Here is a 24,798-nt window from a genome sequence, read left to right as displayed (position 1 = left end):
AGGAGTGGTAGGGGGTTGAGAAGAAGAGAAATAGTTAAGTGTGATCGTGATCAGTGTATAGATGGCATAAGAAACCCAAGGAAGAGATGATGCCACCAAGGTGGGTAGTTAAAGAGAAATCAAGGGCAGACCCAGGACTGAGCCTTGGGGGTCTTCAGTGGACGAAGATGACCTTCAGTCCTGACTGACTGAGAAGTGTTGATCAGGAAGCTGGAAGGAGAACCACTTGATGGAAGAGCCAGAGATGCCTTAGGAGATTAGGTGGGAAAGTAAGGTAAGGAGATAACCTTTGACGGAAGAGGCAGAAAGATCAATGAATAAGGATAGGTGGTTGTGATTGGCTGCAATGATGAAGCTGGTAACGCGATTGCGATCTCAGTACAGTGCACGGAACCCAGAGCAAAGGAGAGTGACATCTGTGTCAAGCACACCTCTATTGCACCAATGCACATATCTGAACCTGATTATCTTCTGGGCACATCTGCACAAACTCTGTGTACATTGTGATCTTGTTCAATTTGCAGCTTTTCCTCACAATGCACCTATCCCTGTCTTTGTTAGAAGGAAGCGAAAACTGTATTTTAGGACTCAACCCCATGCACCTAGCAGCACGCGTCCAACCACCAGTCTAAGACACGGGTACAATTGTTCACCAGTGGGACCACACACCTCGGGATTTCTCAGTCCATCGAGGTCCGCCTCATGTCAAGCAAGTGACTAACTCAGCTCTCCTAATTGCATTTAAGGGAAGGAATCTAGACATTTCTCCTGGTTCTCAACAGCATGTCCACTGCAAGACTAGTCTTTCTCCCTCTGTTCCCTCTGTTGACATTCAAGTTTTCCCGCCCTATTGCAGATTGGTGGTTTTATGGTGGGCTTCCTGCCCCGCCCACCCAGAGACACTCTTGTTCCAATCATGGCGCTCAGAGCCTGTGTATTAATGGCTTCTGCTCGAGCTCCTAGCACGATGCAAGAGGTAACTGCACCCCCACCCCGTGTGTTTCCGATCACTTCTCCCCTCCAGTATGTTTTTCTCACCAGTGCTTCCAACTCGAAAAATAAACAAATACATGTCTCCCTGGGGGCCTGATGCGTGGGACAGGAACTGCCCGGATCCATCCGCTGGAATGTGCTGACAGCCATTAAAAGGACAATCTATTGGCCACGTCCTTGGGAGAGCAGTCAGTGGCATGGACCAGCGGGGAATGGATGCTGGGTGTAGTGCACATCGAGGGAAGGGGGGGAGTTGTGGGGGAGGCAGACAGGTTAAGAGGGCCCTGCTACTGTAAACACCCATGATGAAAGCACAGGGGGCACCGGCCCTAATGGACGCCGCCCTCTGGGGCCTGTTTATGCCTCAGTCGGAACAGATGTGGAGAAGAGGCTGGTAATAGATGGTAAGTTAGATGGCATTTCTTCATCCGGGAATTCCACGGGTTTCATGCCTGTCACTGACTCGTCTGAGAGACCCTCCCCCTCCCTCACAAGACCCACCGGGCCCAGCACAGCTGTGCGTCTGCACAGAGGAAAAGAGTGACTGAGGAAGACTGGCTTTCACAGGGTACTCTTCAAATCTTTGGAATACACACACACACACACTCAACCAAGCGCCACGGGGAAATCTGTAATAATGGCCCTATATTGATATGGTCTAGTCAGATATATAAACCACGAGGACAAAGGTAAAGTACTAGTCATAGTTTGCCTGAGACTGCAGATGTGTCTGTCAAAGTTTAGAGAAATATGTGTTTTTGTTGGGGAAAACTATCTAATATTTAAAGTGTATTTTCTGTAATAATGTGTATGATCAAAAATCAAACGTTAAAAGCAAAGCATATTGAAAGGAAATAATATAATGCATTATAGGGTAGGTTTAACAAGACATGTGCAAAGACAGGGCTCTGCATGTACAATGTTTATTTTTGCACACTGGGGAGGATTCTTTGGTAGAAGCTTGATTTAAGAAGGGACCTGCAAGGCTGAGCTTGTCAGATGTGATGATTGAGGCTTTGAGAGGAGCACTGTCATTGTGAAAGTGTTATTTTTTTTACCAGCACTGCAAGAAAGAGGAGAGGTTGATTAAAGATCCATTTTGTTTTGTATTTGTTCAGGGGAGCTAGCATTCTGCAAAATAAGTCAGCACTGTAAATTACGGAGGGTGGGGGGGGAATCACAGTTACACCTCTTTTATGTGAGTATGTTCAGAGCCTTTATCCAGACAATCTCACTTCTTAAAAAAGTCAAAATGTGATAATAGAGATCACAAGTCATAATGGAGATGTACGCAAGTGTTAAACAGGTGAAGTCAGCTGGATAACTATGTTAAAATGCTAACATCTCAAAAACGACAGAATTCATTTTTATCAAACCAACACAAGCTCACTTCGAGTAAAGATATAGTTCAATGCCAGCCTTAGTGTTAATCCGTTCAGTGGTCTGGTCTGTAGGCATGATCGAGATTTTGTGTGCCAGCTAAAATGGGAATTCAGCCTCCCCTTAGCTATTTTCCCGTGCATGTATCTTCACAAACACTGGTGTACCAGACTTTAGCTGACTAAGCTAGTGATTTGCATATTTTGTGCAAATACATTCACATGGTTAAAAGATAAAATCAAATTAGAAAGAATGCTTTTCAGTGAAAAGTACGGGTGAACTATAACTGCATGCCAGTGACCGCTTTTGTAGAATTCTGGTATGTTGTGTTTTGTTATGTCGATTTGTCAATCAATCAATCAATCAAAACACTTATATAGCGCGCTACTCACCCGGGAGGGTCTCAAGGCGCTTGGGGGAAGGGGTCCGCTACTGCTCGAACAGCCAGGTCTTGAGTTGTCTCCTGAAAGCGAGATGGTCCTGGGTCAGTCGAAGGTGGATGGGGAGGGAGTTCCATGTCTTGGCCGCCAGGTAGGAGAAGGATCTGCCTCCGGCGGTGGCTCTTGGGATGCGTGGTACGGCGGCGAGGGCGAGGCTAGTAGGTCGTAGCTGGCGGGTGGGCGTGTAGAAGGTCAGTCGGTTGTTGAGGTACTTGGGGCCCAGGTCGTGGAGAGACTTGTGTGCGTGGGTGAGGAGCCTGAACGTGATCCTCTTGTTGACGGGGAGCCAGTGCAGGTCCCTCAGGTGGCCGGAGATGTGGCTGCGTCGGGGGATGTCCAGGATGAGTCGGGCGGAGGCGTTCTTGATGCGTTGGAGTCTCCTCTGTAGCTTGGCTGTGGTTCCGGCGTAGAGGGTGTTTCCATAGTCCAGTCGGCTGGTGACGAGTGCCTGGGTGACCGTCTTCCTGGTTTCGGTCGGGATCCATCGGAAGATCTTGCGGAGCATGCGTAGGGTGTTGAAGCACGATGAGGAGAAGGCGTTGACTTGTCTGGTCATCGAGAGGGAAGAGTCCAGGATGAAGCCCAGATTGCGTGTGTGGTCTGTTGGCTTGGGAGCGGTGCCCAGGGCGGGAGGCCACCAGGAGTCGTCCCAGGCGGAGGGCGATGGTCCCAGGATGTGGACTTCCGTTTTGTCTGAGTTCAGTTTTAGGCGGCTGTTCTTCATCCACTCGGCGACGTCTTTCATCCCTTCGTGTAGGCTGGTTCTGGCGGTGTCGGGGTCCCTGGTGAGGGAGAGGATCAGCTGGGTGTCGTCGGCGTAGGAGATGATGTTGAGGTTGTGTTGGCGTGCGATGGCTGCAAGAGGTCTCATGTAGACGTTGAAGAGGGAGGGGCTGAGTGACGATCCTTGTGGTACGCCGCAGATGACTTCGGTGGCCTCGGATCGAAACGGGGGGAGGCGAACTCTCTGTGTTCTTCCGGCGAGGAACGAGATGATCCACTCCAGTGCCTTCTCTTGGATGCCGATGTTGCTGAGGCGTTGAACTAGGGTGCGGTGGCAGACAGTGTCGAACGCTGCGGAGAGGTCCAGGAGGATGAGTGCCGCTGTTTCCCCGTTGTCGATCAGGGCTCGGATGTCGTCGGTGGCTGCGATCAGGGCGGTCTCGGTGCTGTGGTTGGCTCTGAAAACGGACTGCGAGGGTTCGAGGGATCCGTTCGTCTCGAGGAAGGCGGCCAGCTGTCTGTTGACGATCTTCTCGATGACTTTCGCGGGAAAAGGGAGGAGCGAGATGGGGCGGAAGTTCTTGAGGTCGGTGGGGTCCGCTGTTGGTTTCTTCAGTAGGGCGCTGAGCTCGGCATGCTTCCAGCTCTTCGGGAAGGTGGCGGTGTTGAAGGAGGTGTTGATGATGTTCCGGAGTTGGGGTGCGATGGTGGAGTCGGCCTTGTTGAAGACGTGGTGGGGGCAGGGGTCAGTCGGAGATCCGGAGTGGATGGTGTTCATCGTGCGGGCTGTGTCTTCGGTGGTCACCGTGGTCCAGGTGCGGAGGGTGGCGGTGGGGGGCGTTGGGTCGACGGTTGGGTGCGTGGATGGTGCGCCAAAGCTGTTGTGGATGTCGGCGATCTTGCGGTGGAAGAACGAGGCGAGAGAGTCGCAGAGATCTTGTGAAGGAGTGATGTCGTTGTTGCCGGTGCTGGGGTTGGAGAACTCCTTGACGATGCTGAAGAGTTCCTTGCTGTCGTGGGCGTTGTTGTCCAGTCGTTCCTTCAGTGATTTCTTCTTGGTGGTGCGGATAAGCTGGTGGTGCTTGCGGGTGGCTTGTTTGAGGGCGGTCATGTTGTCTGTGGTCTGGTCGAGGAGCCAGGCTTTCTCGAGGGTGCGGCAGTTCTTCTTGGAGTCCTTGAGTTCGCCGGTGAACCAGGAGGCCTTCTTGCTTCTGGGTCTGCTGGGAGGGTTCTTCAGTGGTGCGAGGTCGTCGGTGCAGGCGGTCAGCCACTGTGTGAAGTTGCGGGCTGCTTCGTTGGGGTCCGTTGTGCTGGCGGGTGGGCTCTGGCTGAGGGAGGTGGTGAGCTGGTCGGCGGTGATCTTGCTCCAGCTCCTGTGAGGAACCTGTTGCGGGTGGTGGTGGGTCGTGGTTCTTCTGAAGCTGAAGTGGACGCAGCTGTGGTCGGTCCAGTGGAGTCCTGTGGTGTGGCTGAAGGTGATGTGCTTGCTGGAAGAGAAGACGGGATCAAGCGTGTGGCCGGCGTAGTGGGTGGGGGTGTTGACCAGTTGCTTGAGTCCGAGGTTGGCAAGGTTTTCCAGCAGGGCGGCGGTGTTGCGGTCCTTGTTGTTGATTTGTATAGTGCGCTAATCACCCACGAGGTCATCATTGTTTTTCTAATAACTTTGCCATCTTGTGACAAATCTGCACAAAACTCTGCAAAAAAATACAAGTTAATCAACGTCGACTCTGTCTTGGAAAGTTCCACGCAGGTACATCAAGCAGGGGCCAAGAAAACAAGCATTTGCAATGCAATCGGTCTCGCCTTTGAGACCTTATATGTACTTAGCTATGCAGCACATTAGCCTGGGTGCTGAAACATCTACTGTTCTTTACCATGGTGGAAAGTAAGTATCAAACTGCGTGACACGCCAGGTATGGGAACACAGGGAGAGAAATATTGCCTTTCAGCGGGAAATAGTATAGTCCAAAGCTCTGTTTTTAATATAAAAGCAGGACCTTCGGTGGTCATACCACTGAAAGTAAAAGATTTGAATATTTTTTTATTGTCTATGGGTGCTCGTGGAAGACAATTTCTATGGACTTGAATCTAGAGAATACTAAAGTGATTCTGGCCATAAAAATTTGCAGTTGCCATAAAAATTAAAAAAAAGAAAGTCCCTCAGCAGAAAGCAATTCTGGTATTTTACTGACCTCTACTGGTCCTTTTTTATTAAAACAGTTAAATAGAGGCAGTTGAACAGAAAAAAAGTCCCTAAGCGGAAGCAGACAAGTCCTAGGGATGATCTCCAAAGCCCACATAGTACATACACATATAAGTATATACTAATATATAAGTATATACTAAAGTATATACAACAGGTCTCAAATGCCCAACCTAAAAAGGGGGGATGGGAAGTCCAAAAACATTGATTTTCCATCATTTAATTCTGAGTTTATCTTTGCTTTCTGATACAAAAAATGGACAATCGGATTTACAACAAAATTGACAAAAAGTTAGAACATTACTCACAAAAAGTGCTTTTTATAATTTGGTGCACATCCGTTCAGCTGTTTTTGAGAAATCCAAGTTAAAAAGGTGCTCTGATAGGGTATAAAGAGGTTAATACTCAGAAAAAGTTAGGCATATCTTGATGGTTGGTATGGTGAAAATCCCACTGTACCATAACAATAAAAAAAATTAAAATAGAGCTTTTGATTGGCCAAGGGAGCTTTTTCTCCCATCGACCATGTTAGTACTACAGGAATTGTGGTGGGTACTGCGGGAGTATCTCAGTGCCCAATACCATTTTTTTTAAAGAAACGAGAATGTTGGTTGGGTGCTCGAAAGGGGTTGAGTGCATGGCATGGCTATGCGCAGTAGAGCGTTAGTCACCCGCAGGGGTGATGGGTGCAGGCCCTGCTGCCTACTCCCTACTGCACACGGTTGAAGGCTATGCGCAGCGGGGGCATTGGTTGCAGGTTGCTCGAGCGGGTTGGGTGTATGCTCAAGTTTGAATATGATAAAAAAATACATAAATTCACTGACATAGTTAGATATGGTAAAAAAAAGCTTAGTTTAGGTTAAACAAAAACAGAAATTCACTGAAAAAAATGAAAGTTAAGGTGAGGTTATAGTTCGGTGTTAAAATAAGATATGTTGTGTTAAATTGCAAAATGATGATATCACTAATGTAATCTCAAATGACATAATTTACGATATCACTGATCACATCATCCAGTAATTGTCACAGTGTCCTATAGGGTCTGTGGACTTCAAGTAATTCAACACGCTAAACTTGAAGCAAATTGTCTGACAAATCTCGTGAATGGATATAACCTATGACCGCCTACTGGACACGTAGCATATCTGTCAAGTCACCCACATTTGGTTGATGTTACCCTCTTTTTCCTGGTATTCATCCACCTAACAAACAAAATCTATCTATAGACTTTAATTCAGACACACCCTTTATAAACCTTGCAAACCCTCCAAAAAAGAGGCTGTACTCAATTCACCTTAATGTGATTACACTCTTAAAGACTTCACATGACCTACAATTGTAAGTCAAGAGGTTGACGGGTATGTATGTGCCACAGAAAAGACACCTTCTACCAAGATCCTACGGACAACTACCTATAGTTTGTTAAAAGGCCTACACACATTCCTGAGATGGACACAATGGAAGACAACCATAGAGCTATGCTTACAGTTCCAGTGTAAGACAAACACTCCTACATTGTGTGACACTCCTACATTCTACATTATTCCCAAAATCTACTTTACCTCAAAATCTTCAGTGAAGTTTTGGAAATAAATATCCACACTTTATAAATATCCAGTGGGGGCTGGCAGCTATGGGGAGTGGTAAGGCGAGCAAAGTGCCACTGCTTTTTATCTGCAGCCACATGTAAGCAAACTGCAGCACCTCACCAGAGAACGGCCCTCCCACACCGGGAATACAAGCTGTGTCACGCGGCACTTCGTGGGCAGTTGCGCCATCCTTTCTCCTAGCCCACCGCATTCATCTTTTCAACATCTCCCCTGCCTCCTGCTACAAGGACTCCTTGCACCCATACAGAAACCCCTGAGTGACAGCACGAGCAGGCAGCTCAGCAGATTCCAAGCCTATCATCTCTTGCAGTCTGTAATTACCAGGATTACCAGGGTCATTCCTCGCTGGGAGAAGAATATCTCTCTAGCATTTAAGTTAGCGTGAGCTGGTGTCATCACAACACCCATTTGCAAACAAAATAAAAAAATCACTGTAGTAACCGTTTTCTTCCTGCACACAAAAAGTACATATTATGTCCAATGAACGGTATTGCATTACACTGACATATCTATTTCTGTTGTGTTATACCTACAGCCCTTGTATAGCCAGATATGCACAAACAAAACACATTAAAAAAAAGAAAATAAGTCATTTACATGGCAGCATACCTGGCAGCATATCCTTGCTCTAATCCAGTTCTTCTTATCTACTCCAGCATGGCCAAGCCTGCCCCATCCAATCCTGGTGCTTCTCTCCTGCCAACTTGAGAGAGGTGCCATGATTGGATGGGGTGGGCTGGCTGGACACTCCTTCAGGCCCTGGAGGCGTGTGCTTGGTCTCCACCCAGCTGTCTTAAGACAGCTAAATGAAGAGCTTAAAAGTCTGCATGTCACTTTGGCCGGCGCAAGACAGCCAGTCAAAGTGACATGCGCACTTTGAAGTGTCTGGCCATCCACTGCCTCAGTCCTCCGTGCTGCCCGTCGGTAGCAGAGGATAAGAGGACATACCATGTCTCTGGGCTCCGGGTAGGCTAGTTGCTGCAGTGCGCACAAAGGTAAAAAATAAAAAATCATTTCATTGCCATTTTATTTTTGCATGCACAGCTCGCAGCGAGCAGGGGGCGACACTCCCCCGCACTCGTGCAGAAACTGCTGCTGTAAATATCCTTATTACATAAAATTTGTTTAGAGCATTTATTACAAATATTTAATGTGGAGACATGCCCAGATTTCTATTAGCAAACAGTGCACCATGTAACTTTCAACATGCTCAATCATTACTTACCTCCTGGGCTGATGCTATTGCGCTGCTATGCACCAACAGGTTCAGCAAAGTAACTCAATGTTGTATATGACTGTGATGCTATCAGTGATGCTATCAGTAATGTCAAATATGATGTCATTTAACATGTCATGAGTGATGTATTGTGAAGGTCATAAGCAGAGCTCGATGGGTCAGAAAGTTATAGTTCGCACAGTTAGATATAATTTATGAAATTTAGTTTTTTTTAAACTTTATTTTATTTAAATCTTATTTCAACATCTAACTAGAACATCACTATAACGTTTGTTTTTCTCAGTGAAGAAGCAAACCAAGTTTTGTGTTTATTTACAGTGATCTCCACTGTACATAGAGTGCCCGCAATATATGGCTTTACTTACGATGATATACACTGCACTGCTGCACATAAAGTCAGCTCAATACATACCTTGATATCCAGTGCACTGCTGTGTATAAACCTTCCTCAGTAGAAAGCTTTACATACATTGACCTACGTTGCACTGCTGAGCTTAAGTACACTCCTTTACATGCAGTGATCTCTAATTCATTGCTGCACGTAGAGTGATCTCGGTACACTCCGTTACTTGCAGTGATCTCCAGTGTATTCTGCTTTACTTGCAGTGATCTCCAGTTCAATGCTGCACGTAGAGTGACCTCAGTACACTCCTTTACTTGCATTGATCTCCAATGCAATGCTGCATGTAGAGTGACCTCAATACACCGCTGCACTTGCGGTGACCTCCAGTGCAGTGCTACACGTAGAGGGACCTCAATACACAGCTCTACTTGCAGTGATCTCCAGTGCACTGCTGCATGTAGAGTGACCTCAGCACACACCTTTATGTGCAGTGATCTCCAGTGCAATGCTCCATGTAGAGTAACCACAATACAATGCTTTACTTGCAGTGATCTCCAGCGCATACTGCTTTACTTGCAGTGATCTACAGTGCAGTGCTTTACGAAGAGTACCTTAGCACACAGCTTTACCAGCAGAGATCTCCAGTGCACTGCTGCACGTTGAGTGACCTCAGTACGCTGCTTTACTTGCAGTGATCTCCAGTGCAATCCTGTCTGTAGGGTGAAATCAGTACACAGCTGTCCTTGCAGTGATCTCCAGTGCAATCCTGTCTGTAGAGTGAACTCAGTACACCACTGTGCTTGCAGTGATATCCAGTGCAATCCTGTCTGTAGAGTGATTTCCAGTGCAGTGCTGCACATTGAGTGACTTCACTACACTACTCTACTTGCACTGAACTCCAGTGCAGTGCTTGAAGTTACAGTGACCTCAGTACACTGCTTTACTTGAAATGATCTCCTGTGCAATGCTGCACGTAGAGTGACCTCAGGACACTGCTTTACTTGCAGTGATCTCCAGTGCAGAGTTACAAGTAGAGTGAAGAGACCTCAGTGCACTGCTTTACTTGCAGTGGTCTACAGTGTGCTGCTGAACATAGTGACCTCAGTACACTGCTTTACTTGCAGTGATCACCAGTGCGCTGCTGCACATAGAGTGACCTCAGTATACTCCTTTGCTTGAAGTGACCTCCAGTGCCTTGCTGCATGTAGAGTGACCACTGTACACACCTTTATGTGCAGCGATCTCCACTGCGTTGCTGCATACAGAGTGATCTCAGTATACTCCTTTGCTTGAAGTGACCTCCAGTTCAGTGCTGCACGTAGAGGGACCTCAATACATGGGTCTACTGGCAGTGATCTCCAGTGCACTGCTGCATGTAGAGTGACCACTGTACACACCTTTATGTGCAGAAATCTCCAGTGCAGTGCTGCACATAGAGTGACCTAAATATATTAATTTACTTGCAGTGATCTCCAGTACGCTGCTGCACAAGGAGTGACCTCAGTACACTGCTTTACTTGTAGTGATCTCCAGTGCATACCGCTTTACTTGCAGTGATCTCCAGTGCATACTGCTGTACGAACAGTGACTTTAGCACACTGCTTTACTTGCAATACTCTCCAGTGCGCTGCTGCACGTAATGACCTCAGAACACTGCTTTACTTACAGTGGTCTCTAGTGCGCTGCTGCACGTAGTGACCTCAGTACAGTGCTTTACTTACAGTGATCTCCAGTGCAGTGCTGCACATAGAGCGACCTCAATACATGGCTCTACTTGCAGTGATCTCCAGTGCAATGCTGCATGTAGAGTGACCACTGTACACACCTTTATGTGCAGTAATCTCCAGTGCAGTGCTGCACATAGAGTGACCTAAATACATTAATTTACTTGCAGTGATCTCCAGTACGCTGCTGTACAAGGAGTGACCTCAGTACACTGCTTTACTTGCAGTGATCTCCAGTGCATACTGCTTTACTTGCAGTGATCTCCAGTGCACTGCTGTATGTAGAGTGACCTTAGCACACTGCTTTACCTGCAATGATCTCCAGTGTACTCCTGCACGTAGTGTCCTCAGTACAGTGCTTTACTTACAGTGATCTCCAGCGCAATGCTGCACATAAAGCGACCTCAATACATGGCTCTACTTGCAGTGATCTCCAGTGCAATGCTGCATGTAGAGTGACCACTGTACACGCCTTTATGTGCAGTACTCTCCAGTGCAGTGCCGCACATAGAGTGACCTAAATACATTCATTTACTTGCAGTGATCTCCAGTACACTACTGCACAAGGAGTGACCTCAGTACACTGCTTTATTGCAGTGATCTCCAGTGCATACTGCTTTACTTGCAGTGATCTCCAGTGCACTGCTGTACGAAGAGTGACCTTAGCACACTGCTTTACCTGCAATGATCTCCAGTGTGCTGCTGCACGTAGTGTCCTCAGTACACTGCTTTACTTACAGTGATCTCCAGTGCTGCACAAGGAGAGAGCTCAGTACAGTACTTTACTTGAAATGATCTCCAGTGCAGTGCTGGACGTAGAGTGACCTCAACACACGGCTCTACCTACAGTGATCTCTGAGGCGCTGCTGCACGTCGAGTGACCTCAGTATGCCACTCCTTTTGCAGTGATCTCCAGTGCAGTGCTGCACGTAGAGGGACCTTAAGACACAGGTCCACTTGCAGTGATCTCCAGTGCAAAAGAGGGACCTGAATGCACCGCTCTTTTTGCAGTGTTCTGCAGTGCAGTGCTGCATGTAGAGGGACCTTAATACACCGCTCTATTTGCAGTGGTCTGCAGAGCAGGGCTGCATGTGGAGGGACCTAATAACACCGCTCTACTTGCAGTGATCTCCAGTGCAGTGCTGCACGTAGAGGGACCTTAAGACACAGGTGGACTTGCAGTGATCTCCAGTGCAAAAGAGGGACCTGAATGCACCGCTCTTTTTGCAGTGGTCTGCAGAGCAGGGCTGCATGTGGAGGGACCTAATAACACCGCTCTACTTGCAGTGGTCTGCAGTGCAGGGCTGCATGTGGGGGGACCTTAATACACCGCTCTACTTGCAGTGGTCTCCAGTGCAGGGCTGCATGTAGAGGGACCTTAATACACCGCTTTACTTAGAGGGACCTTAGTACACCGCTCTACTTGCAGTGGTCTCCAGTGCAGTGCTGCACGTAGACAATCTTAATACACCGCTCTACTTGCAGTGATCTCCAGTGCAGTGCTGCACGTAGAGGGACCTTAAGACACAGGTCCACTTGCAGTGATCTCCAGTGCAAAAGAGGGACCTGAATGCACCGCTCTTTTTGCAGTGGTCTGCAGTGCAGTGCTGCATGTAGAAGGACCTTAATACACCACTCTACTTGCAGTGGTCTGCAGAGCAGGGCTGCATGTGGAGGGACCTGATAACACCGCTCTACTTGCAGTGGTCTGCAGTGCAGGGCTGCATGTGGGGGGACCTTAATACACCGATCTACTTGCATTGGTTTCCAGTGCAGGGCTGCATGTAGAGGGACCTTAATACACCGCTTTACTTAGAGGGACCTTAGTACACCGCTCTACTTGCAGTGGTCTCCAGTGCAGTGCTGCACGTAGACGATCTTAATACACCGCTCTACTTGCAGTGGTCTGCAGTACAGTGCTGTATGTAGAGGGACCTTAATACACCGCTCTACTTGCAGTGGTCTCCAGTGCAGTGCTGCACGTACACGGATCTCAATACACCGCTCTACTTGCAGTGGTCTCCAGTGCAGTGCTGCACATAGACGGACCTTAATACACCGCTCTACTAGCAATGGTCTGCAGTGCAGTGCTGCATGTAGAGGGACCTTAATACACCGCTCTACTTGCAGTGGTCTCCAGTGCAGTGCTGCACGTACACTGACCTTAATACACCGCTTTATTTGCAGTGGTCTCCAGTGCAGTGCTGCACATAGACGGACCTTAATACACCACTCTACTTGCAGTGGTCGGCAGTGCAGTGCTGCATGTAGAGGGACCTTAATACACCGCTCTACTTGCAGTGGTCAGCAGTGTAGTGCTGCACGTAGAGGAAACTTAATACACCACTCTACTTGCAGTGGTCGGCATTGCAGTGCTGCATGTAGAGGGACCTTAATACACCGCTCTACTTGCAGTGGTCTGCAGTGCAGTGCTGCATGTAGAGGAAACTTAATACACCACTCTACTTGCAGTGGTCTGCAGTGCAGTGCTGCATGTGGAGGGACCTTAATACACCGCTCTACTTGCAGTGGTCTCCAGTGCAGTGCTGCATGTAGAGGCACCTTTATACACCGCTCTACTTGCAGTGGCCTGCAGTGCAGTGCTGCATGTAGAGGTACCTTTATACAACGCTCTACTTGCATTTGCCTCAGTGCAGTGCTGCATGTAGAGGGACCGTAATACACCGCTCTACTTGCAGTGGTCTGCAGTGCTGCATGTAGAGGGACCTTAATACACCGCTCCACTTGCAGTGATCTCCAGTGCAGTGCTGCATGTAGAGTGACCTTAATACACCGCTCTACTGGCAGTGGTCTGCAGTGCAGTGCTGCGCGTGGAGTAACCTCAGTACACTTCTTTACATATAGCGCGCTCACAGCGGGCCTTGTCACAACAGCCATGATGTTGGACTCCCCTCCCCAAATCACAGCGGGAGTTCATTCGCCAAATCAAACTACCTCTTACCACCAATCCAGGTTTGGGAAGATGACAGGTGGAGGCCGAGTGGGATTGTGGTCAGCAGGACCCAGCCTGATGTCATCACTGGGATTTGCAAAGCTTCATCGTGGTGACTTATTGTGGCTCAAAAGACTCAATATCACCAGATACAGGGGTACTCTGAGGAACCCAGACAAATCCTACAGCCTTTAGTCATTGGCAAAACAGTTCTCTCAAGTTCCTGTTTACATTCCCGCAGGGGCAGGCACATGATGCCAATAATTTACGCCCCCCAAAGGGGTGCACATAGCCTCAACAGGGTTATGCATAAGACACCCCAGTCCCAGCAGTATGGTATGTGAGTGCACATGAACACAGAAAGGCACAAATTGAACCTGAAACCAATCACCAAGGGACCTGCATAATGCACCATCTTTGCCAGGACATCAGTGACCAAACTGGGCAACCACACACCCCGTAAAACACTGAAAATCACAGGCAACAACGTATCCCGCAAAAAACTGAAAATCACAGGCAGCAACATATCCCGCAAAACACTGAAAATCACAGGCAGGAACATATCCCGCAAAACACTGAAAATCACAGGCAGCAACATATCCCGCAAAACACTGAACATCACAGGCAGCAACATACCCCGCAAAACACTGAAAATCACAGGCAGCAACATCACCCGCAAAAGACTGAAAATCACAGGCAGCAACACATCCCGCAAAAGACTGAAAATCACAGGCAGCAACATACCCCGCAAAACACTGAAAATCACAGGCAGCAACATACCCCGCAAAACACTGAAAATCACAGGCAGCAACATACCCCGCAAAAGACTGAAAAACAGGGCTGAGCTACAAGGCCAGTAACCACCAGCAATCCAGGCCCCTCCAACCAGCCACTGCCCGGCCAATCCTACCCCCATGTTCAGACTCACAAGCACCGGTGCACTGCTTTACATATAGCGCTCTCCAGTGAAAGGATTTATGAATACTCACTCCTGTGCCTTGTTTATATACAATGCTCTCCTCTGCACTGCTGTACATAATAGTGACTTCAGTATGTGCTTCTATATATAATGACACCGGTGCACTGCTTTGCACAGGACAATCTCAGTTCACCGTTTTTATGCAGTGACACAGTGCACTTTTGATACAGTCATACCAGAGAACTGATTAACACGAAATCACCCCTGTGCACTGGTTATATACAGTGACCCCGGTGAAGTGATTTACGTATAGTCCACCTATGGCACTGTTTCACACAGGATGACCCAAAATGTACAATGTAAGATAGTCACTCCAGTGCAGTGTTTAACGTATAGCAACCCCAGTGAACTGCACAGCGTGCTTTATAGTCAGTGATTCAAAAACTCAGCTTTGAACTCACAATCACCACATTGCACTGACTGACAAGCAGTCAGAGGTTGGAGTGGGCGGGGGAACGACGTTCCCGCCTTTTAGTAATTTGATCCAAACAGCTCCCATACCTTTTTTTTAAAAAAAACTCCCGCTCCTGCTTGGGAACCAATAAAGGCTTTAAAAAATAGAATCTGTATTGTGTCCTTTAAAGGAAAGCTATAAAAAAAAGTGTGCACTCGTTGAATCAAATTGTTTCGAAAAATATATCTTTTGGAAGCACTGTAAATATTAAAGCAAAATCTATGTGCACGTTTTGCGACAGCCCGTGAATAACCCATCTTAAACCATGTCTAATACGTGTTTTAAACTAATCAGCATGACCAAGATTCAATTCAGTGACCGTCTCGGTACAGCCAACTTTATCTGAAGTGATTGCATTAACCAACCAAACAGCAAATTCCATGTCCCACAGAGACACATAAGTTGCATTTATTTATCATTTAAGGCATGGATTCTTAACCCCTTGCGTGCTCCTGTCGGCTGTTGGCCGACGGGAGCACTACCTTCTTGGTGCTGCCGTCAGCCAACGGAGCCCCGCCCACCCTTTAGAACGCCCGCACCGCGGCGGAAAAAAATGCCGCGATTAAGGCGTTAAAGTACAGCCCCACCCTTTACATACTGCCCCCTGATAAACAGGAGCACTGGGCTGCTGTTTACTGGACTCAGCGCTACCAATAAAAGGAAATAAAAGATAAATAAAATGTTAAATAGACAGGCAAGCATTTATTTCAAGGGTGATTGGTGTTAAAGATAGGATGTAACTAGGGAGTCCTGCACCGCTTTACTTTAGGAACACCTTCATTTTTAAACACATCTTGCAGCAAAAGTGTAAATATATGAGTTTCTTCAAAATCCAAAATGTGTATTCAATTAACATGCAAAAACTTTTCACCTTTGTACAATTGAATATATCAATGCATTGAGAAGTATTAATTTAAGAGTGATAGTTTTCGAACATGAATTTAGAAACATTCATTCTCTCCCCACTCTGACAACACCACCAGTAGTGAACTGAAGAGGCAAGTCAGCTGTTATGTACACTTTTTGGGTGGCCTGGGTTCCTATTATAAATGATTAACATTATAGATCACTAAATCAAACACAAGAGAACGTTTTGTACAGCGCACACCCTGAAATCACGTATTCCAAGGTTCTCTTATATGTGATATGGAAGAAAAAGGAGAGAAAGTGAAATTAACAATTGCCTAGGAGCACAGAATTTGGTAAAGTCGGGATTAATCCCAGGTTTTCTGGTTTCACATTGTTCAATTCAGAAACTAGATGTATATTCTTTGCTTCACCTACACCAACCTTACCACCAATCCCTCCAAACCCCTTGCCCTACCGCCACCCCACTGGCATCAATGCGGCCCTCGGGCACAGACTAAACTTTCTGGCTCCTGGGAAAATGTTTGTGAGTCCCCAGGATTTAAGGTGTAGGTGAAAGGGTAACCAAATAGTAACTGTATATTTTGACCTTTTTATCCACGCCCCTGACCCCGCCCCCCAACTCGCTGACCACGCCCCCCTTATACTCACAATCCCAGTTCCCATAGTTTTCTTTATGCAATTCAACCGCTGCAAACAGTGACCCCAAATTACAGCATGACATGCACAGGACCCCCTTAAGCACTGCTCTACATATCGTCTCCAAAGCACTGCTTTCCATGCAGTGCCTCTGTTTTAGAGCTTTGCTTATACTGATCACAAGACATGTACACACAGCCCGTCCACAGACACGCCATCGAGATTTGGAACCTGCTCGACTCCACAGCCCCAGACGTCGCCTTCTTCACGGAAACCTGGATGAACGCCTCTTCAGCGCCCGACATCGCCATCGCCATCCCAGACGGCTACAAGATCATCCGAAGGGACCGCATCAACAACACAGGAGGAGGCATCGCCATCATCCACAGGAACACCATCCGCATCACGACCAACACCGACGACACCCGAGCACCCGCCGAGCACCTTCACTTCCAGGTCCACATCAACCCCAAGACCACCCTCAGAGGCACCCTCATCTACAGACCCCCGGGACCACGCACACAATTCAGCGAGGACATCGCCGACTTCATCACCCCGCACGCCCTTCCCTCCGCTGACTACATCCTCCTCGGGGACCTCAACTTCCACCTGGAGAACAACAACGACCGCAACACCACCACCCTGCTGGACAACCTCGCAAACCTGGGACTCAAGCAGCTGGTGACCACCCCCCACCCACTACGCCGGACACACACTCGACCCCGTCTTCTCATCCAGCAAGGACATCGCCTTCAGCCACGCCACCGGACTCCACTGGACGGACCACAGCTGCGTCCACTTCAGCTTCAGAAGGACCACGATCCACCACCACCAGCAACAGGTTGCACGCAGAAGCTGGAACAAGATCACAGCCGACCAACCTGCGACCTCCCTGAGCATGAACCCCCCCACCAGCACACCGAACCCAAGCCAGGCGGCCACCAACCTCACCAAGTGGATCAGCGACTGCGCAGACGACCTCGCCCCCCTGAGGACCCGCCTAGCAGACCCGGCAGCAAGAAAGCCCCATGGTTCACCGACGAACTCAAGAACTCCAAGAAGAACTGCCGAGCCCTCGAGAGAACCTGGCGCAGAGACCCAACTCCGGACAACATGGCGGCCCTCAAGCTCGCCACCCGAAAGCACCACCAACTCATCCGCGCCATCAAGAAAACCGCATTCAAGGAACGACTGGACAACAACGCACACAACAGCAAGGAACTCTTCAACATCGTCAAAGAGCTCTCCAACCCCAACGCCGGAAACAACGACATCACCCCTTCGCAAGACCTCTGCAACTCCCTCGCCTCCTACTTCCACAACAAGATCGCGGACATACACAACAGCTTCAGCACTCAACCGACGCACGCCACGACCGAACCCCCGCCCCCCACCACCACCCTCCGCGCCTGGACTCCGATCAACACCGAAGACACCATCCGCACGATGAACTCCATCCACTCCGGATCTCCGACCGACCCCTGCCCTCACCACGTCTTTAACAAGGCCGACGCTGTCATCGCACCCCACCTGCGGGACATCATCAACACCTCCTTCAACACCGCTACCTTCCCGGAGAGCTGGAAGCACGCCGAACTCAGCGCCCTACTCAAGAAGCCATCAGCCGACCCCACCGACCTCAAGAACTACCGCCCCATCTCGCTGCTCCCGTTTCCGGCTAAAGTCATCGAGAAGACCGTCAACAAGCAGCTGGCCGCCTTCCTCGAGACGAACGGATCCCTCGACCCCTCGCAGTCTGGCTTCCGGGCAAACCACAGCACCGAGACCGCCCTGATCGCTGCCACCGATGACATCCGCGCCCTGCTCGACAACGGAGAAACAGCGGCCCTCATCCTCCTAGACCTCTCCGCGGCCTTCGACATTGTCTGCCACCGTACCCTAGTACAGCGCCTCAGCAACGTCGGAGTCCAGGAGAAGGCACTGGAGTGGATCACCTCCTTCCTCGCCGGAAGGACACAGAGAGTCCGCCTCCCTCCGTTCAGATCGGAAGCCACCGAAGTCATCTGCGGCGTCCCTTAAGGCTCCTCGCTCAGTCCAACCCTCTTCAACGTCTACATGGGCCCCCTCGCAGACATCGCACGCCAGCACAACCTCAACATCATCTCCTACGCCGACGACACCCAGCTGATCCTCTCCCTCACCAGCGACCCCGCCACTGCCAGAGACAACCTACACGAAGGGATGAAAGAGGTGGCCGAATGGATGAAGAACAGCCGCCTGAAACTGAACTCGGACAAGACGAAGTCCTCATCCTGGGATCCTCACCCTCCGCCTGGGATGACTCCTGGTGGCCCCCCGCCCTGGGCAGCGCACCCCAACCAACAGACCACGCACGCAACCTGGGCTTCATCCTGGACTCCTCCCTCTCCATGACCAGACAAGTCAACGCCGTCTCCTCGTCGTGCTTCAACATCCTGCGCATGCTACGCAAGATCTTCCGGTGGATCCCCACCGAGACCAGGAAGACGGTCACCCAGGCCCTCGTCACCAGCCGTCTGGACTACGGCAACTCCCTCTACGCCGGAACCACCGCCAAGCTCCAGAAGAGACTTCAGCGGATCCAGAACGCCTCAGCACATCTCATCCTGGACATCCCCCGTCGCAGCCACATCTCCGGACACCTGAGAGACCTGCACTGGCTCCCGGTCAACAAGAGAATCACCTTCCGACTCCTCACCCACGCACACAAAGCCCTACACAACCAAGGCCCGGGATACCTCAACAGCCGCCTCAACTTCTACGCTCCCAAACGCCAGCTTCGATCAACCGGCCACGCCCTCGCCGCCATCCCCCGCATCCGAAGAGCCACCACAGGAGGACGGTCCTTCTCCTACCTCGCCGCCAAGACATGGAACTCCCTCCCGACCCACCTCCGCCTGACCCAGGACCACCTCGCCTTCAGGAAGCAACTCAAGACCTGGCTGTTCGAGCAGTAGCGGACCCCCCCTCCCTAGCGCCTTGAGACCCTTTGGGTGAGTTGTGCGCTATATAAATGCTGTGATTGATTGATTGATTGAGCCCAGTGCAGTGCCTTACATTCAGTGACCACAAAACATTGCTTCAGAGGTATGTCTCCGTGTTACTGCTTTACATATAGTGACCACGCCACACGTACAAACCGCCCATCGCACTGTTTTGCACGTAGTGAACACAAAAGTATTCTCTCACTAGACTTATGTGCACTCCTTTATGCACATTGTCGCTATACTGCTCTGATTTCCCTATTGTCAACAGGTGCATTAATTCATACATATTGTCATTTTAATATTAATAGGAAAATTAGGAGGAGGTGACGCATACAAGTGCATGCACACACACATACACCAGACCTGCTAATCTTCAGCATAGGAGAGTGCAGGGAGAAAGGGCGGGCTTTGGAGATAGGGTGGGGCCATGGTTAGTGGGGCTTTGGACCCACTGCTCTGCCCAGTCACGTTTACCTTCCACACAGCAAGAACAAACTCATCAGGAGTCGCCTTCCAATGAACTGTATTGTAATTGCATATATATAGCGCTTATTGCTCCGGACGACGCATTGAAGCGCTTTACACCGGGCCACACTCTACTGTGGAACCCAAAGTTACTGGGGGTTTTCCAGTGGTTATTGTTGGTTATTGAGATTAGTCTTGTACTGTTAAGGAAAGCATTCCACGTCTTTACTCGAATTACATTCACAGCAGTTAGATGTGATCTTTGGAGGGAGGGATATGTCAATTCTTGCAAGTGGTTGGCGGGATTATTAGATGAGCTTCAGGATATTAGGTGTTGGTGGGTTGCAGGGTTATACCTTTTAAAGGATAGGTTGAGATCTTTGAGATAAGGTGGGGACACTTTGGTAAAATACTATTTTAAGAGCAAAAGGTGAACATGCATGTAACTTACAGTAGGTTGTGCTTAGTGAGAAAAGACATAAAGAGGATGGAAACTTAGGGAAGGTTCATTTGAAAGACAAAGGTTGGTTGTGGCAGGGCACTAGAGAGGGGCGTGGATATCTGCCCAGACAGTGGACGTTTATTGTCTGCACCCCTGAGGCTGGAGAGTGGAGGCTCAGACAGTGACGTGAGAAGGATGCAGAGATGGCTGCTTCTAGCACTTCCATGAGCCTTGCTACCACTGAGGTGCTGATTAGGTCTTCCTCGGCTCTTCTATTTGGTACAGTGCTTAACTTGTAAAAAATTAAATGCCAGGGCTATCGCCAGGAGGCCACTGCGGCGTGCACCACACATTGCCCCTGCTATACTGTCAATGACAGTAACAACATAATTACTAACCATTGCACTTATACAAGTGTGACAATTTAGACAATTTCACGCCCCCAAAACTATAAGAATAGATTGGGTGGAAGATAATAGTCAATTTTCATGTATACTTGAATTAATAATTAACTGTTGTTGTGGTCCATTCTAAATTAGCCATACAGCGCCACCTTGTGGCAGACTGAACAAGCTCTTGTGTTGAAAACTAAGTGCCGGTGCTGAGCACCAGAAAACACTGGCTCAAATTAAGCCCCGATTTGGTAGATGTCCTGGGTAGGTTTTAATTGGATCCCACTGGTGCACAGCATTTACGTATGACCAGCCAACCTATTCTGTCCAAGGGTTTCCAGCTCACTGTGTGACAACGTATCTTCACCGGTTTGCCGGGTGATAAGTGAAAAAACTACATGTCACATGGTGGCACTGTGTGAGTGGGCAGGTCTGTACACACATACCCGCCACAGCAACAATATTTTTAACACATATCCCTCAAAACACCCAGTCTCTCCCACACCGTACCTAAACAGTACATCTCTTTCCTCCCAGCAGCTCAGTAGGGTAAACTTCAATCACAGACTGTGGTCAGGCTTTAACGCATGCCACTTTACCAGGGATACCCATGAGCCTCACACAGGTGGTAGCGGCTGTGCTGGGTGGGCCTGTTGCAACGCCCACCTGAGGGTAATGGGACTGATCAGTATGAAAGATGGCGTGCCACAACTGTGTAGACTACTGGGTGTGTTAGCAATGAATGAAACCACTAGGAGGGAGGGCAGACAGGTACCAACTGCCAGCGGAGTGTTGCTGAATAGCATCCTGCCTTGGCATCGCCCACTGATATTACCTGACCAGGATCCCATGGCCTCCCCTATTTACAGGTTTACGTAGCGTGAACCAGGCCAGCCAGGTCCCAGGCAGCTTTAAATAAAAATGATACAACATTGGTAATACATGATCGAACATAAAAAAATACAAATATGAGTGCATAAAAAGTAAAAAAGTGAAGAGTAAAATACGTCTTGGGGGAAAAATAGTTTGCCTTCTGTTCATAAATGCAGTTGAAATTATTCTGAACCTAAAACCCGTATCAATAGCAGTGTTTAGGACATCATTACTAAGTGGCCGATTCATTAAAGCTTTTATGAGTAAGGGACGTGGTACTACAGGAGTAATCTTCTATGTACTCTTACATGCCTCTGTGAATCTGCCCCAAGATGTCCAACTTCCTTTTAATAAAAGCGCACAGAGGGCTCAGTCATTTCAGTTTGTACTAATTATATTATTCCCATTTTAGATGCTCTGGAGACTAATCACAAATGCATGTAGGAGTACGTAAAAGAGTACTACATGAGTACTACTTTACATATTCCGAAATGACATTGAGTCTAGTTCCTAGAGAACTTGTAAAGAAGAAGGTGCTGAGGAGCTGTAGGATACCAGGACTGAAGACATTAAATAATTAATTTTCCCTCGGGGTCGTCTCTCGAAATCCCCCCTCGCCTGGCCCCACCGCCCTTACCTGCAGCGGCCACGGCTGCCTATCACTAGTCCTGCTGCTACCTGGAGGGATGCACTTAGGGTGCAGTGTGCATCTTAGGTGTATTTGGTAGAAGATAATGACCACAACAAAGTCTGGAGAGCACCACAGATCCCCTACTGAGGTTCACCGCCTCTTCCTTACTCCTGCCATGGCACAACTCCTAGGACAATGCCACACTCCTCTTCACCCACCCCCTGTGCTGGCCTCAGAGCTGGGATGGTGCAATATAAAGATCTGGTGCAACACAGAGCAATGGTGCATCAGGCTGTCCACCTACAAAGCCCACTATTGGGCATGTTATTAACATATATCACTATCATCACTAGTGTGAATCATTGAGAAGTGCACCAACACACCCCGGTGTAAATAACATTTATGCTAAGGATTGAGTGTGGTTTTGCACCACATTTTCACGCAGGTGCTGAAAAATGGAGTGTAACGTGCAAATGTGTTTGTGCTCATTTTACTCAAGAGCCAGTTTTTTATCTGGTTTGACAGCACAGCTGTATGCAGGACCTATTATTAATAATTCTTTAAAATGGTGCAAAGGGGAGTAAATTCTCTCTCATCTCATGCTATTAGCAGGTAGGTGTATCATTGCACCAATTAGTTAGTGCTTCATTGAAATGGATGGGGGACTATTTTGCACCTGAAAAGTATAGTCATCCCCACACTGTCACATTCCGTTCTAGATCTCCAAAATGAAGTCATCATTTTTCGTGGTACTTTTTCCACTATTTTTCCACCGTTAAGCTTGTGCCTAAAAGCCCCTTGTTCCCGGTTTTTGTCCTTACCTGTATATGTTGTACATGTGTTAAGTAGGGCACAGGCTTGTCCCCCACCTTGTGTATTGCTGTGAAATACCTCTCTATTGTTAAAAAAGTAAATATTAGACCTCTGTCCGGCTGGATATGTCAATCCAATATAGAAACGACTGAGTCTATATTCATTGCTCCCTATTTCCTCCCTTTTCAGGGGTCACTGTTGTCTAAAAGAATGTACTCCCAAGGTCCCTGTTCGACTTTATTGGGTCCCCTTGTTGTTTTTCAAATATACTTTTTCTACTATTGGCAAAACCAATAGATCTGGCTTTTATGTACTAAACGACATTTGGGTGAGCAAGCCGGGGTCAGACGCATTTACTTAGCCAATGCTTGTTCACTTTTCCCACTGGTGGTGAGTGCTTGGGAAAAAATGTGAGTGTGCACAGTTTCTGCTCACCCCCCAAACAGTGCTACTACTAGTGGTGAAACAGGGGCACAACTTGACCCGTTAGAGCACCTGACTCCACTCAAATATTTGCCCCAGGATGGCATCAGGCTCGCGCTGCTGGCTGCCCCTTATGTGCTGACACTGCTGCTTTGTAACCTTTCACCTCTGCGCCTTTAGGTTACACATTTCGAAAAAGAACTCCACTCTAGCGCCAAACATTGTCCCACCTGTGGCCGGGGAGCAGCAGGCCTTCGAAGGGGCCATGTGCACCAAGCCCGAGAGGCTACTATGGATGGTGCAAAAGTGCTCTACAAAGCAAAGCCACGCGCAAGACCGGGAAAAAGACTATTTTGTAAACATTTAACCGAACTTGTTACTACACACTCGTCTCAATGTCGCTGTGGCTCTAGCTCCTTACACTGCCAATGGGCCCCACACAACTCCCCATGCTGTCTATGGACCCCTAGCTCCTCGCACCGCGTCTGTGCGCTACACACTCTTTAATCTGGCTGAGGGCCTTCAGCACCTCACACTGTCCATTTACCCCCCAAGCTCCTCACACACTGTGTCTGTATCCAAGATCTTCGTTCACATTGTCTCTGGGGCTCAGACTCTTCACACTACCTGTCTAAGACCCCGACTTCCTTGCACTGTCTGTGGGCCCCCACACTTCACAGTGTATGTCTGCGGGCCTCTGCTACTGTCTCTGGGCCAAGCTTGGCACTGTCTGTCCAGGTCCTCTCATTGTCAATCTACCGGCCGTAGCTCCTTGAACGAAGTCTGTGGGTCCCAAGCACTTCACAGTGGCCACGCGCCTTTGGTCCCTCGCGCATGAGCTCCTCGCGCTCGCTTTGCCGCGCGCCTCTCCATGCTCTGTCTACACACGCAAAGGTCCCCTCACAGTCTGTCTAGGAGCCCAAACTCCTTGCACTGTCTGGCTCCAGGCGCCTTCGGTGTCTCCTCTCCATCTATTTCCCTTCTGTCTCCTCTGCTTCATCGCCGCCGTCTCTCAGGTTTCTTTCCCTGCGCCTCAAACACGCCTCAGTGCGCACCGCGCGTCATCTTAAGTAATTTGTGGGCCCGTGCCAGCACTATTTTAGGGGCCCCTGTTTTGAACCCCTCCGAATAGTATTACCCATTATCTGCTAATTCAAGCTCCATGTTGCGTAAGAATATTGCATTATATGCTGAAGGGTGAGGTACAGACTACAGAAACACACAGAA

General features: G+C 48.7%; 1 protein-coding gene across 1 annotated transcript in view; it reads right to left on the bottom strand.

Annotated features, from left to right (window-relative positions):
• CDH15 (cadherin 15) overlaps positions 1–24,798 on the bottom strand; it is a 197,685-nt gene that overhangs the window by 172,487 nt on the left and 400 nt on the right. The window lies entirely within an intron of this gene.

This window comes from Lissotriton helveticus, chromosome 12 (genome assembly GCF_964261635.1).
Source record: "Lissotriton helveticus chromosome 12, aLisHel1.1, whole genome shotgun sequence".
NCBI classification, from domain to species: domain Eukaryota; kingdom Metazoa; phylum Chordata; class Amphibia; order Caudata; family Salamandridae; genus Lissotriton; species Lissotriton helveticus.
Note: the sequence above shows the minus strand (reverse complement) of the source record. Positions and strands in the feature narration are given on the sequence as shown.